This window comes from Humulus lupulus, chromosome 7 (assembly GCF_963169125.1).
Source record: "Humulus lupulus chromosome 7, drHumLupu1.1, whole genome shotgun sequence".
NCBI classification, from domain to species: Eukaryota; Viridiplantae; Streptophyta; class Magnoliopsida; order Rosales; family Cannabaceae; genus Humulus; species Humulus lupulus.
The window spans coordinates 6,938,402-6,954,815 of record NC_084799.1 but is presented as its reverse complement, the minus strand read 5'-3'; the positions used below and the strand labels follow the sequence as shown (position 1 = coordinate 6,954,815).

The 16,414-nt window shown below is 31.6% G+C and overlaps 1 protein-coding gene and 1 pseudogene across 2 annotated transcripts in view; both read left to right on the top strand.

Annotated features, from left to right (window-relative positions):
* LOC133790527 (ribosomal RNA small subunit methyltransferase NEP1-like) overlaps window positions 1–16,414 on the top strand; it is an 82,064-nt gene that overhangs the window by 12,654 nt on the left and 52,996 nt on the right. The gene's annotated exons all lie outside the window — the stretch shown is intronic.
* LOC133789392 (uncharacterized) lies at window positions 762–3,208 on the top strand (annotated as a pseudogene).

Genomic DNA, 16,414 nt, shown 5'->3' with positions numbered 1-16,414 from the left:
TATTTTATGTTCATGATTGAATTTGCTAAATGCCACATTTATTTAAAATTTGTCTGAATATATATGGAAGACTTTTTAATGTTACTAACAATTATGACAATATAGTAATTTGGTATTATGGCAATATATATATATATATTTTTTTTACATTAATTTTGAATTTTCATATATGATACTTAAATAAGATTTTTTTTTCATAAATATGTGATCATGTAATCAGGTAGTCTTTCCAAAAATTTAAAAAAAAATCAAAATTTGTTTTTAAAAATATTAATTAACAAGTATAAATATGAATCATTAGTTAATATTAAAGTAATCATTAATGTTTAATAACCATTAAAAGGCCTTCATATATATTATACCAATTTAGTTCATTATTTGTTGTACAGGTCAATTTTTGTTTTAGGTTTGCATCAATATTGATTCTTAGTTACGATTACGAATATTAATTAATTTTAAATATTTAAGATCACCCTAGGAGCGACTAAAGTTTTTTTTAAGTTATTATGATGATTTGAGCAAAGTGAAATAGGTAAACAACTCTTTACTTGATTTGGCTTTTTATTTGTGAGATTTTTTTTTTTGTTTAGTTTGATGATATATAATTTTTCTTTTATATGGTGGGTCTGTTAATTTGTTAGTTTTTTATGCGATTACAGTAGTGAGAATCTCATCAACTTGTTTTTTCATTATTATGTGTAACTGTTATTTATAGATATATTCCTCTAATTTTATTATTTTCTTTTTATTAACAGATTACAATGGTACGACCTTATGGTATTAAGGGTAATAAGATGAAGAAATCTGAGAGATATGACAAAGAACAAGAAGAAGAAGATGGTTCATTTGAGATTGAATATGGAATTCCAAATCCACCTCAACAATCTCAACAATCAAAGCCCAAACCACAAGCTGGTGTTATATTTGTCCTTGAGAGAGCTTCTTTGGAAGTTGGCAAAGTTGGAAAGGTCTCTCTCTACTTTATATTTAATTCATCTTATATGTATATATATATATATAAATGACCAAAAATTATGTTAGGCATGTTTAATTATTTATATACCTATTTATTTGCTAAATTACCAGCTAACCACTAAAATTCGTTAGCTCAACAAATTTGATCTCTACATAAAATAAGTTTTGACTAAATGCTATTTCTTAATCACGACCAATTTTTTGTTGTACTTATGACATTTATTTAAAAAAATATATGTTGTGATTAGATGGTGGTCACTAAATGATAGACTATATGTGGGTATATATAGGTACCACTATAGTATTGATTATTTTTAATCACTACCTAAATGTATTTTTTAGTATTTTTGATACATAAATAAGTTGTAATTCTAATTTTTTTACATAACGGGACCTCTTACACATCTTTAAGAAATTCGAAATAATTTAGAATATTAAAATTAAGATTCAAACAATTTGTTTTGCTCGACATCTGAAATTTCTTGAAAAATTGTGGGAATTTACTTGTAACTACATTATAGACAATCATAATAGAGTTAATCCATGTACCAAAAATACTATAAATAGTACCCAAGTCATTTTCGTATATATATATATATTTACCTACAAAGCTACTTCCCATTATATATTGTACTTGGTATTCTTCTTTAATTTCATTGTGTGCATATACCTTTTTCTTATTTATTCTCTTGAATATATTTTTGTTTTTCTATCTTTTCACAACAGACTTTTCAGCTTTTAAACTCTAACAATCACTCAAACTTTTTAAGGAACAATGGCAAAAACGAAAGTGATTACCGACCCGATATTGTCCATCAGGTTTCTCTTCTTCTTTCATTTTTTTTTAATTAACCAAAAGTGTAAATTTGACTTGATTATACTAATTAATTAAGATTATTATAATTGTCAAAATGTGCAGGCCCTTTTGGCCATCTTAGATAGTCCACTTAACAAAGCTGGAAGGTTAAAAGGATTGTACATAAGAACTGAGAAAGGGGTTTTAATTGAAGTGAAACCTCGAACTCATTTGCCAAGAACATCGAAACGTTTTTATGGTCTCATGTGTAAGTACTCACTCAATAGTTATCTCAAAACATGGCTTATTTTAGCATGTTTGTTTGTTCACTATTATTTTCATCTAAACTTTGCAGCGCAACTGTTACAAAGGCTAAGTATAAAGAATGAAAAAACTCGTGCAAAACTTTTGCGTGTAATCAAAAATCCTGTAACTCAGTATTTACCTATCAATTCTCATAAAATCGGTGAGCTTTTAACTCTTGCTTTTCTTTAATGAATGTTGATATTTGACACTTTATGGTGCCCAACAACCCACGAGGTGATACCTCATAATTGGTTAACGATATCGTATAATATTTATTAAATTCAAATATGTGGGACCTGATATTGAATTGCACCAATAGCGATACGTCAACTCTTTGTAGTGTGGACACCACTGGTGCCCTTAGCAATTATGTATCATATATTTACATATTATAACATTTATATTAACTGACTTAATATATATGTTTGAATGAAAGGATTCTCTTTTAGCTCAGAAAAGTGAAAGATTACGTCCATAACTTTGAAAGTGATAGAGACATCGTTTTTGTGGTACGTACAAAAATGCTATAATTTTTCTAGTGTGAATTTTCTAATAAATGTTATTTGACTCATATTATGCATGCATTTGGATCAGGTTGGTGCAATGGCTCATGGAAAGATTGAGTCGGACTATGTCGATGATTTTATAGCTGGTAAAAGTCTTTCTACTTTTTGAGCACATTTTCTTATTTGTATTGTTTTTTATTTTATCTTTGAACATTGCTCTTTTTAACTTGTTATTTGTTGTAATTTTTTTTTTTGTTTGTTTGTAGTTTCTAATTATCCGTTGAGCGCTGCACGTTGTACCACAATGATTTGCCAGTCGCTAGAGGAAAAGTGGAACATAATTTGAAGTGAAATTCGTCTCTACTGTTAGGATTAGCTATTAAAAAACTAAACTATTTATGATTGTGAGAGAACTTCATTTCTATTCCCTTGTTTTTATTTTTGATTGGGAAATTTCTTGGAATAAATTTATTGGTATGCCAACATTATGGCTTATTCCAAAAATTGGCCATTTAGTAAAAATTGGATCACTTCCACTCCAAGAATCATAATGGTGAATATGATTTGGAAATTAACTTTACTGTTGGGATTTTGATGATGCGAATTTAGCTTTTGCTTGATCTTAGTTTCTGATTTGTACAGTTGTTACACTTTTTTTTGTCATTAAATTTGTTATTGTTTAAATATTGACCTGTCACCACTGAAAAAAAAGCATTTTCGTGTCCCTATACTTAACATCGGCCAATGGCATTATTCAAGTCCTTGCTTTGGAGAATAAGAAGAAAATTCTAACATATATCTTGATTTTACCATTATCATTCTGAGTTTGGTAAGAAACAGTTAGCATATTTTGTAGTAGAGTGTCATCCAAGAGTGCATGCATGAGCTAATACTATATTTCCAAAATCTAAAGCTACAAAAGATAACACTTATAACCGCTAGAAAACAAGTTTATTCACGTATAATAATCGTTAAGATAAGTAGCATAGATTACATCACAAACTCCATATAATTTTTTAGTGACACTCACGCATGCATCTTATTCAAGATCCTTCCTATATCTTTTATTTTCTAAACCTTTAGCTTCCGAGAAATAGAGCTTGGTTGACCAACATTTGGCTTTGCATTATTCGAAGTTCCTGCCTTATCTTGTGGCAAAGTAGCCATGGGATCCTTCTCTAAATGTATAGGCTTTGACTATGAAACTTCCATGGGAGCTGGAGTCTTCTTCGTCATCATCTTCTCAACATTTGGGTCTGTACTAATGAAAGTTCCTGCTTTATCTTGTGGCAAAGAAGCCATGGGATTCTTGTCTAAATGTATAGGTTCTGAAAGTGAAACTTCCATGGGAACTAGAATCATTTTCATCTTCATCATCTTAAAATGTCCCTCTATGCTAGAAGGCCTTGCTTCCACTACGCTCAAAGAATCCATAGAATCGTTGTCCACATTTACAGAGGAGAAAGGAGGCTCTGGCTCTGGCTCTGAGTCTGAGGTTTGGAACTTAGAAGTTTTTGGTGTTAACATGGCTCCTACAGATTCTGATGAAACACCTTCTCTGGGCACTTGTAAAGCTTGGGCAGCTGAACAAAGAGAAAATAAATGAGCAGCAAAGAAAATGAGAGACATACAAAGCAAAATGGAATGCCTATAGTCGTAGCAGTACGTGTTGTTGTTGTTGTTGAATGTGTTGTAGTAGTTGTTGCTGCTGCTGCTGCTGTCGCTGTTGAATGTAGAGTAGTTGTTGTTGCTATAGATTTTGGGTTGTGCAACATGTGTTTGCTCTACAGCGACCCTTTTAACCTCCACACGCTTGTTCTTGAGGTTATGAAATGTAGTTTTTAATACATTTTCCACAGCTTCTTCCTCATGAAAGGTAATAAATCTGAAACCCTTGCCTCTTCCGCTTGATACATCACGCATAATTTTGGTGTGCATCACTTCACCCTATGTGCTAAAATATGATTTTAGTTTATTTTCTCAATTTGGTGGGGAAGACCTCCAGATCTTATTCCTATGGAAAATAACATTATTGTTGATATTGGTTTCTCTTCCGCATTTTATATAGAATAAAAGGCAATAAACAATTAAAAAAAGAATAATAATAATAATATAATTACTAACATGTGGATTACCAGTGGAATTAACCTGTGGATCAAGGCGAGTAGTTTGTTGAGAATCAGTGGACTGTGGAACACTATTGGAAACAGTAAAACTATTGGATGGCATCTTTACTCTCTTCCAAATCAATTGAATTTCAACACTTGTGTAAAGAAGAAGAAGAGTACGTAGTTTTGGAAACTTGTGAGATATGATGTCAACTTTTATATTTAGAGTTAACTTTCGGTACTTAGAATCCAAATAGGAATAGGACTATGATCAAATATTTAAATTTAAAGTAAAATATTTTGAATTTTTTTTAAGTATTTGAGATTATGTGTATTTAGCTAAGAAATAATAATAATAAATCTCACTAAATTTTGAGAGTTTAAAATTTCTTTTCACACCTTTATCAATTTGTATTTATTTCAAATAAAAAAAATAAAAAAATCACCGATATAATAATAAGATAGATAAAGTGGTAAGATTAATTTTTACTTTATTATTTAAAATTTAAATTAGGTTATTAGAGAGTAGAGACTTTTATGGTCCTTAACCTATAAAATTTAATTATCATTTGTTTATCTAAAGTTTATCTTATCTGTATATGAACAATATGTTGTGTACGTTTATTTTGGTAGAAGAGAAGAATGAAGGTGGGAAAGTGAAGAAAGTGTTGAAGATATATATCAATATTGTCTGATATATTTTTTATGGCTACTATAAATTTTTATAGACATTAATTTTTTTTCTGTAGTAATAGGTAAAATGAAAACTAATATTTCTTAAAAATATGAAAAGGGAAAGATATTTTATAATTATATTTGGTCAATTTAATTGAATTTATTATTATTAAATTAGCTAAATTGTTTCCATTATTGTCCTTCAAAAAAAATGTTTGCGTATTATTGACTCTATAAATATCTAAAAATATTATAATCTCATAACCTAATTAAAAAGAACTCTAATTAACATTTGTTTTCGAAAATCCACGTTCTCCCTCGGTGGCACCTTGCACAGGCCACAAGCCCAGAGTCTGGTGGCACGACACAAAAGCACGAATAGATGAGTCCAAATGCACGACATGGTAAAAAGCTCAAAAGCACGACATGGTAAAAACACCAAATAAACTCATAAATAGAAAAGTTTTATTATAATTTAATATTTATATACTTTTGTTGAAATTTATATATTTAAAAAATATATAACAATAATAATCAAACCCTAATAACCCCAACTCTCATTATTCTCCTCCATCTATATTGCCTTCTCGTCACTTCTCTTTCACCGTCTCCTCTCTAAAGCTCCACAACTACCCACACAGGCTCTGTCATATATATCCCTCTCATCCCTCTTCAGTGGTATGTTCTCTGTATTTACTTTGTTAGTTGTTTAGATTGGGTTCTTCTTCGCACTTTGATTTTGTGTTTCTGTAGAAATTTAAGATTTTAAGGCTTTCATCCTAACGTCTCGGTTATTTTGGGTTCTTTGTTCTTGGTTGGGTTGATATAGAATTTCTTTATTTTTTTTTTTTGTCGGGAATAGATTTTATAACTATTCAGAATGTAACGGAAGAAGAGTACAAATTGGAGGGGGGATTTCCTCCAACCAACAAAACTCATTGTCTAGCCTAAGGGCATGCTTTGCCAAACCATGGGCCAAATTATTAAACTTTCGACCAACATGTGACAGAGTTACCCCCGAAAAATTAGACAATAAAGTTTTAATATCTGAAAAAATAATCCCCAGTTCATTTTGATAAGTTATGTTATTATTTAAAGCCAAAACAAGAGAAAGGGAATCAGAAAAGATAACATCCAGCTGAATTCCAAGCCTTTGAGCCCAATTGAGTGCGACCAACAGTGCTATAGCTTCTGCTTGAAAGGCTGACAACATTCCTGCAAAATAATTCATAAGAGATCTTAGACAAAAACAAAACTAAGAGATTTCATAGGAATTGAAAAGACTATAAACAAACCTCCCTCAAGAACAATAAGATAACCTTAACCAAAGGGATGAATCCCTTTGGTTAAGTTTTCAAAGATCGATATAACCATTTACCTTTTTTGCTCACTTATATGAATGCCTCTTATCAGATAATTTTGAGATTTTGTAGTAAGTTTTAACTTAAAGAACAACGACACTTACCTTTTAAGGGCTTAGATAAAGCTGCAATAACTTCCTTCTCTGGGGAGAGGATGATTGCTCCAAATCCTATCGTTTCTGTCTGGTTAGATAATGCAGCATCAACAGATAAGATTTTGGATTGATTCCCCAAATCTTCTCTTCTTTGATTTGTAGATGTTGCATTTTGTATGGGTTGCTCCGTCGTTATCTGTGTAATTCTTATCGACTCCCAATATCGGGTTACCCATTCAAACACTTGTTGTCCTTGTCTTGTTGGATGTCCATGGGTTCTTTTATTCCTCTCAAACCAAATTGCCCAAGCTATGATGAGCATTTTTTGAAAGTTTTCTTTTTCCAAAATTTCAGAGGCATAGAGTAGTATCTCCTTAAAGGAAATGTCCTCTTTCCTATCTGACATGAAAGGGTAATCCCACTGATCCCATATTTCTTTAGAGGAAGGACACCAAAAGACAGCATGTGCATTAGAATCCTCTCTAAAACCACATAATGGGCAAACACTGTGTTTAGAGATATTTCGTCGATTTAAACCTTTAAGAGTGGGCAAAATTTCATGGTAGCCTCTCCAAGCAAAATGTAGAATTTTACGTGGTATTTTGATTCCCCAAAAAGACTTCCACCACATTGCTATTAATGTAACAGATGAAGACGACAGTGCAGTGTCCATAGCTGAGGCTAGATTATACCCACTTTTGACAGTATAGTTCCCATGATTTGTATAGTGCCAGAGCCACGAATCTGGATGATCAAATTGAGTTAGAGGTATGGTTAAGATGTTCTGGGCATCAGCAGCATTAAAAAATTGTTGGACTCGTATCATGTTCCACGAACCAGGAGTTTCAAAGAGATCATGTACTCTAAGGGGATCAGATATATCAATTATACTTGGGAGAAAAGATGGAGGTCTTGGGATCCATGGATCACTAAAGGCCAAAGTTTCTTTTCCATTTCCTATACGTCGTCGCAATCCTCTTCGTAAAAGATCCCTACCCCAAATGATACTTCTCCACGTTATTGAAGGATAATGACCTTCTCTAGCCTCCAATATACTTGTATGTTGATAGTATCTTGCCTTGAGTACTTTTGCAAGAAGGGATGTAGTGTTTATTAGTAATCGCCAAGCCTGTTTTGCCAGAAGTGCCTGATTATACTGAATAAAACCACGGAATCCCAATCCTCCCTCACATTTTGGTCTACACATTTTATGCCAAGCGCGCCAATAAATTTTCTTTTGTTCAGTAGTAGAGCCCCACCAATATCGGGCTTGTATTCTTTCAATTTCTTGGCACAAACCTTCTGGTATACGGAAGCATGACATTAGATAAGTTGGCATAGCTTGGATAACAGCTTTAAGTAAGATTTCTTTACCAGCTTGAGAAAAAAGCTTTGATTGCCATAAGTGTAACTTCATCCAAACTTTGTCTTTTATTGAATTAAACAAAATTCTCTTATTTTTACCTCCCAACATCGGTAGACCCAAATATGTTTCTATAGAATCAGTTCTTTGCATATTTAGAGAGGATGTATACAATGTGGCAATCTCTTCCAAAGTATTTGGAGAAAAATATAATAAAGACTTTGTAAAGTTGATCATCTGCGTAGAAAAGAGAAATAATAGTTATAGCTATATTTGAATAATTGGAAAAACATATGTGTTGATATCTCTAATTGGAGCTAGTTACTAATGAATGCCTTTATTGTGTCTTTCAGAATTTAATTGCAATGGTTAAAAACATTACCTGTCCAGAACATGTCGAGTATAGAGAAAAAATGTTTTGTATAGCTTGTAGAGATCTCTCAGATGCCTGGACAATAATGAGGCTGTCATCCGCAAAGAATAAGTGGGTAATGAAAGGAGTTGTATTAGCTAATCTGTAGAGTCCAAGAACTTTACTTAGCTAATTGTTTAGTAGTATTATAGTATGTTTAGTGTTATCATTGTTACTTTGGATTTTTGGTTCAGACCGGGAGTTATTTGGACACTCATAGTAGTACTTATAGATTTTCTAAGTTTAACCTATAGTTTAAGAATATTAAGTATAACCTAAGGTTTGATTAATGTGTCTGATATTAAGGATTATATTATTATATTATAAGGTTTAGACATCAACCAATAGGATTTTAAGCACATGTTTTGAATGGTAATTAAGGATTAAGTATTTTTGAGGATTAAATTAAATAAGGGTAAAAGTTTGAATGTATAGGGTCAGTCAGCAGCTTTGAGCACGTTGAGGGCTTAGTCAAGGCTGTTTAATCCATTCAAACTTAGCTAAAAATGTGTAAATTCGTGTTTAAATATTCTGCGTATGCCGATATATCGCAGCTATAGGGGGCGATATGTCGCAGCACGTAGATACGGAAAACACGAATCGATGCACGGTCGCCTCGGGAACAAAGGTCCAGGCGATATATCGCCTATAGGGGGCGATATATCGCCTCCACCAGCATGAATTCAAATACATTTGAATTCTTTTCCCTTCAGCCATTCAAACTCCTTCAACAGTCCAGCATCTTCTGAACGAGTCTTCAGCCTCTGCTGAACGATTATTCAAATGATTTTCACCTAAAAAGCCATTATTTTTATTCAAGTAAAATCAAGATATTTTCATTCCCAAACTCTATAAATAGGACCTAGTACCCAGCCATTATTCACCATTTGCTCTAAGTTCAGAGGCTGCTAGTGTTAAGTGAGTGTGAGAGTGTAAACACTTGGTTTGGGGAAAAACTATAAGCTTAAACATCATAAGCTTATCAAACACTTTGGGAAGTGAGTGCTATAGTATTTCGGTGGATGTTAGATTGGTCTTGCAATCTTTGAGGTAAACCCAAAACTCTAGTCCTTTCTGTATTCTATGTTATTTCTTTTCTCAAAACCTTCTACTCAGTCCCCTAACCTTATTCTTATTTTTGGTTAGGGAATCCAAGTTCTTAAGCACTTAAGTGGTGGTAAGCATATTTTCGTTTAATGGTTTAGTCTTCCTATTCTCTTTCATTTCATCTCCTTTCTTTAGACTTACTCTTTTTTTATGGTTTTAGGAGTGTTCCAACAATCCCAACTCAGTCCATAATCTCGGTAACTTTGGTAAGGAAAATAGGCTAGAGTCTACATGTTTATGATTATGCTATTTTATGTGTTATGTTTTCATATGTTATATGTTATTGATGTGTATGTTGTAGGCTTGGGCATATGCCTATTTGACTAACAAGACCCCAAAAGGATTGTGGGCATAAGCCTATTTAGCTGGTAGGACCCCACTAATCTCATGGGCATAAGCTTGTTTAGTCTATGGGACCCCAAGTAATAATGGCCATTATAATAAGTGAATTATGTGTTATGATATGTCTTTATGTTTTCTTATGAAATTATGTATATGACTATGTGTTAGGTTTTCCTTGCTGGGCATTAGGCTCACTCCTTTCTGTTTATGTGCAGGAAAATAAGTTTAGAGGCGGTAAGATTCGTGACGCTTGGAGGATGTGTATCGATGATGAATGGAGTCAAGGATCCGAGCGTTATTCAATTCGAGGATATAGTCTCCTTTTATGTTTTTTATGGTTTTTATGTGTCTTTTCCGCATTATTATGTAATGTCTTTTATTTTAAATCTTGTTTTGTTTTAAAGACAATGGGATCCCAAAATCCTTCTTAGTATTCTGTTTATTTGTAAATAACTCTTATTTTCAAGTTACTCAATAAATTATGGTATTTTCGTAAAAATGTAAGTTTTATGTATAGTTTCGATAATGGTCCAATTAGTCTAGATTAGTGGGTCATTACATAATCGTAGTCCCTTTATTTCCTTTATTCTTTCCGCTTGTTGAAGTAAAGCTGAAAAACCTTCTGCACAGACCAAGAAAAGATAAGGTGATAGAGGGTCCCCCTGTCTCAACCCTATTGATGGAAGTACTTCTCCATAGATTACTCCATTAATTTGAAACGAATATCGGACTGAAGTTACGCATTTCATTAATTTGTTAACCCAGTAAGGTCGAAATCCCATCTTGATTAACATTTTTTTCAAGAGACCACATGTTTTTATTTTTGATTCATCATTATCTTTCTTATATCAAACATTATTACATTCATTTAATTAATATGAACATTACATTTATATTTCCAATTGATTCCGCTAAGGTCTTCAATAACGCTATGTGATGATCTTGTTTTTTTTAATTACCACTACAACCCAACAATTAATATATTCTCACCATATTACTTTGCATTAATTAATATTGTATTATGAAATATGTGATATTCTCTGTAATATAAAATATTATTACTGAATGGTTTGAATTATACTATAAATTTTAATATTTTATGTCATGATTGAATTTGCTAAATGCCACATTTATTTAAAATTTATCTAAATATATATATAGAAGACTTCTCAATGGTTAATAGGTACTAACTATGTGACAACATAGTGACTTGGTATAGCAAGTCATTGTAAATATTTTTTTCACATTAATTTCGAATTTTCATATATAATGCTTAAATAAGATTTTTTTTAATTATTTAATTTCATAAATATATGACCACCATGTAATCGGGTAGCTTTTTCAAAAAATTAAAAAAATCATAGTTTATTAATCTTAATCTAATGGTTAATATTAAAGTAATCATTAATGTTTAGTAACCATTAAGAGTGTCATCATATATATATATTATCAATTTAGTTCATTATTTGTTGTATAGGATAACTTTTGTTTTAGGTTTGCATCAATATTGATTCTTACTTACGATTACGAATATTAATTAATTTTAAATATTTAAAATCATCCTAGGAGCGACTAGAGTTTTTTTAAGTTATTATGATGATTTGAGCAAAGTGAAATAGGTAAACAACTCTTTGCTTGATTTGGCTTTCACTATAGACTCAGAATTGCACTCTTGAATTCATAGAACGTTTTACACCAAATAATGTAAATATGTTATCTATTGTTATAACCATAACCGTCATTCAATCCTCTATAGATGATCTACTAATGAGATGAGTGCAAATTACCGTTTTACCCCTCATTGGTATTTTATCCTTAACTCCCATTAAGTTCTTTGTAAATGATATTTCTGTAAATTTAATTACAGAAATGAGTACTCTATCATTTAACACTTGAACCAAGAGGAAATCATCATTTCACTTTTTAAACAGAATCTATAGATTTCATATCTATGATAAACACTCCCACTCAATTATACTACAAAATATTCAATATGTAAGTATGAGTTAGTCTGTAGGGTAAGCTGGTAACGAACAAATCAAAAGACTTGAAAAATACAATTAGTAGAATATTAATCATTCAGAATTAAGATTGAATTGACTCATGGTCAACGTTGTGATATGATTATATTAGATAATAACGATACTTACTTATCTTTTGTCAATAATCAATATCAGTCCAGTCCAATGTAACAAAATACATCCGATCTTATCTACTTGGTCAATGTTCTGGATATAACATCACACTAGATGTGTAAGTAGATCTTATCGTAGATTACCCAATCAGTAAAAATCCAGTGTACCGATTTAATCATAAGACAAAATGCTCAATTTGATTGAACAAAATGATTTCTACTACTTTATTGATAATGAATGAATTACCTAAGAAATGTGGTCTTATAAGAACATAAAACCCAACATATTGCATTCTTGATGGCCCATGTCATTGATCAAAATAAACAAAAGAAAACAATAATTATGTTGTCATTTATCTTCGTAATTATATTCTTCTCATATTGTTTTTAATTTCAAGAACTAGTCTTTTTTCCACCTAATATTCATTAGGGTTTAGAAGAGACTAAAGAGCTTTTTCTTTGCAAAGTAAAAAAAGGTGAACGTAATTTGGAGTTTTTTTAGTTTGATGATATATATATTTATGGTGCTTTCTCTTCATTAGATTCGAGTAATGAGATGAGGAAATTAATTTATTTTCTAATTAGGTAAATATCTTAATTTAAATCGATTGGTAATAATGTTTAGGTAGTTACCAATTTTATTTTTTTAGTTTATAATTGGATTATTGACTAAGAAACTATTAAAAGAGGCCAAACAAAAACATATAGATTTTGCTTCAACAGAGAAAACTATAGATTTTGCATTGTTATATGTAATGTATTAAGTTTTTATAAAAAAATAAATAAACAGAGAAGAATTACAATGGTACGAACTTATGCTATCAAGGATAATAAGATGAAGAAATCATATGACAGAGAAGAAGAATAAGAAGATGATGATAGAATTCCACTTCAACAATCTCAACAGTCAAGGCTTAAACCACAACCTGGTGTTATATTTATCCTTTACAGAACTTCTTTGGAAGTTAGCAAATAAGTTGGAAAGGTTTGACTCACTTTTATCCTAAATATTATAGTAACTTATTTGGATTTTAGCACATATAATACACAACTAGCATAGATTACTAAAATCCTAATTAAATAAAAAATTTAATCTAATTGTGGCCTTGATAAAAAAACTTTTTGTAGTCCATGTTCATCATGTACGTATGGAGGTGGATTGGGTAAATTAGGTAGTACGGGGGCTGAGGATATGGGAATAAGTTATTGGGGTACATGAAAGGAGTGGGGTTTATAGGCATAATTGGGTGTAGATTATAGATGGAATGCCTATAGTCGTAGCAGTACGTGATGTTGTTGTTGTTGAATGTGTTGTAGTAGTTGTTGTTGCTGCTCCTATCGCTGTTGAATGTGGAGTAGTTGTTGTTGGTATAGGTTTTGGGTTGTGCAATACATGTTTGCTCCACGGCGACCCTTTTAACCTCCACACGCTTGTTCTTGAGGTTATGAAATGTGGTTTTTAATACATTTTCCACAGCTTCTTCCTCATGAAAGGTAATGAATCTGAAACCCCTGCCTCTTCCGCTTGATACATCACGCATAATTTTGGTGTGCATCACTTTACCATATGTGCTAAAATATGATTTTAGTTCTATTTCCTCAATTTGGTGGGGAAGACCTCCAACAAAGATCTTATTCTTGTGGAAAATAACATTGTTGCTAATATTGGGTTCCTCTTCCGCAACCTGCATAGAATAAAAAGCAATAAACAATTAACACAAATAAAAAATAAAAAATAAGAAAAAGAATAATAATAATAATATAATTACTAACCTGTGGATTACGAGTGGAATTAACCTGTAGATCAGGAGGAGTAGTTTGTTGAGAATCAGCGAATTGAGGAACACTATTGCAAACAATAGAATTATTGGATGACATATTTACTCTCTTCCAAATCAATTGAATTTCAATACTTGTAAAGAAGAAGAAGAGTACGTAGTTTTGGAAAACTTGTGAGATATGATGACAACTTTTATATTTAGAGTTAACTTTCGGTACTTATAATCCAAATATGAATAGGACCATGATCAAATATTTAAATTTAAAGTAAAATTTTTTGATTTTTTTTAAGTATTTGAGATTATGTGTATAATAATAATAATAATAAATATCACTAAATTTTGAGAGTTTAAAATTTCTTTTCACACTTTTTAAATTTGTATTTGTTACAAATAAAGAAAATAAAAAAAATCACTGATATAATAATAAGTTAGATAAAATCGTAAGATTTTTCTCAAATTTAACTACAAAATAAAAGATATAATTAAAAAAAGGCTATTTAGGTTTTTTACCCCCGAACTATTACCTATGCATTATCGTGCCCCCCGAATTTTTCAGCCCGTTAAAAAATCCCCCCGATCTCTTCACAGTCATGTAAATTAGGACTTCCGTCCAATTCCGTTCATTTTTTGTAACGTTGGGATGATGTGGCCTTTTTTTTACATATTTGGGATGACACGTGGGACTTATAACCCGCTGACATGGAAGTTTAATTTTAAACCAAATGTATTATGATTTGTTATAAACCGAATTTTTTACAACAAACTTAGAACCCTAGTTTCAATTGATGCCTATTTCTCCATGGATGGTGGTCGAACGTTTGAAGAAGAATGGAGTAAACCCAATTGTGATTGTGGGTTTTAGTGTGTACTACGCACTACTTGGACATTGAACAATTCTACTAGAAGGTTCTATGGCTGCCCAAGATACAAGGTTTGTAAATTTATTGGTTTCCTTTGATTTGGATTATTGGTTCTGATTTTTGTTTTTATTTCAGAGGAATGAGGTTGATGGGTGTGGATTTATCAGATGGGTGGACCCTCCATCATTCCCTATACATGGTGAAAGTTTTAAGGAGGAAATAGGAGGGTTTTTGAAAAGGTTAGAGGAGATGGAAGATAATGTTAAGCAACTACAGATTATGGCTGAAAAAAGAAAAGAAGAACTTGGTTCAATATTGAAGATGTTAAGAGATTTGAAATCTGGTGTTTGTTTTTGTGTTGGAATATTTTCGTGTGTTTTGTATATCTTAGTTTTGTATATCTTAAAGTAAAACAAATGGAACATCTTGTTGAATCCTGTTGAATCAAGATGTATTGGTCATATAGAATTAATGAATTAAACTGTGATGTGTTGTTTTAATTATATAGTTTTTTTTTTCTTGGTAAATCAGAGAATAGTATATTAAACCAAAAAATTTACATCCTACAGCACCATAAAAGGCCTGAATTCTTTACTGTTCTAATTACAAATGATCAATCCAAGACTTATCTCTAAGTGCTAATTCCCTGTACCTATATTTGACCACATTCTTTGTAGTCTGTGCAATTGAACCTGTTTGTTTACATCTAAATTGCCACAAAACTTCATTTCTGTTGAGCCAAAGTTAATAGCATAAAGCAGCCAATGTGACAGTAAGCCATGAACCGAGATTTTAAGCCAATCTGTTGATAGCATAAAGCAGCCAATCTGTTGAGCCAAAGTTGATAGCATAAAGCAGCCAATCTGTTGAGCCACATTTTAAGTCTACTATGCTTGCTGTGTCTTATATTACTCAGTAAGCCATGAATCGAGATAGCTGGTGTCTTCCACTGTAACCATGTCTTAACTTCTTGTAAAACTCAGCTGCTATACAAGCATTCAAAGAACAGATGCTGAATATTTTCTAAACCAGATCCACACCAGATGATTAGCCAAACCAGAACTCTCTGAAGCCTTGTTTAATCTGGTAGCCAAACCAAACCAGAAATCCACACCAGATGATTAGCCAAAGAATAGATGCTGAGTATTTTCTAAACCAGATCCACACCAGATGATTAGCCAAACCAGAAATCTCTGAAGCCTTGTTTAATCTGGTAGCCAAACCAAACCAGAAATCCACACCAGATGATTAGCCAAAGAACAGATGCTGAATATTTTCTAAACCAGATCCACACCAGATGATGCCAAGTAACTGCATTCTGTATTGGACATAACAGCAAATAACCTTGTTTAATCTGGTATTTCTCAGACACAAATTTCTGAGTGTCCAAAGTCTGTTTGAGTCTATTTTTAACTTTGACAAATTGTTTCCGAATAATATAGTTTTTACAATATATCTGGAGTAACATAAGAAGAATTCAACACAATAAAGCTATCTCAGATCTAATATTTTCATTGAATACTTATCATGCTTACAATCTGAGTGTAGATAAATAAAAAGGCAATTATTCTTGCTGCAAATGTCTCAAAATAA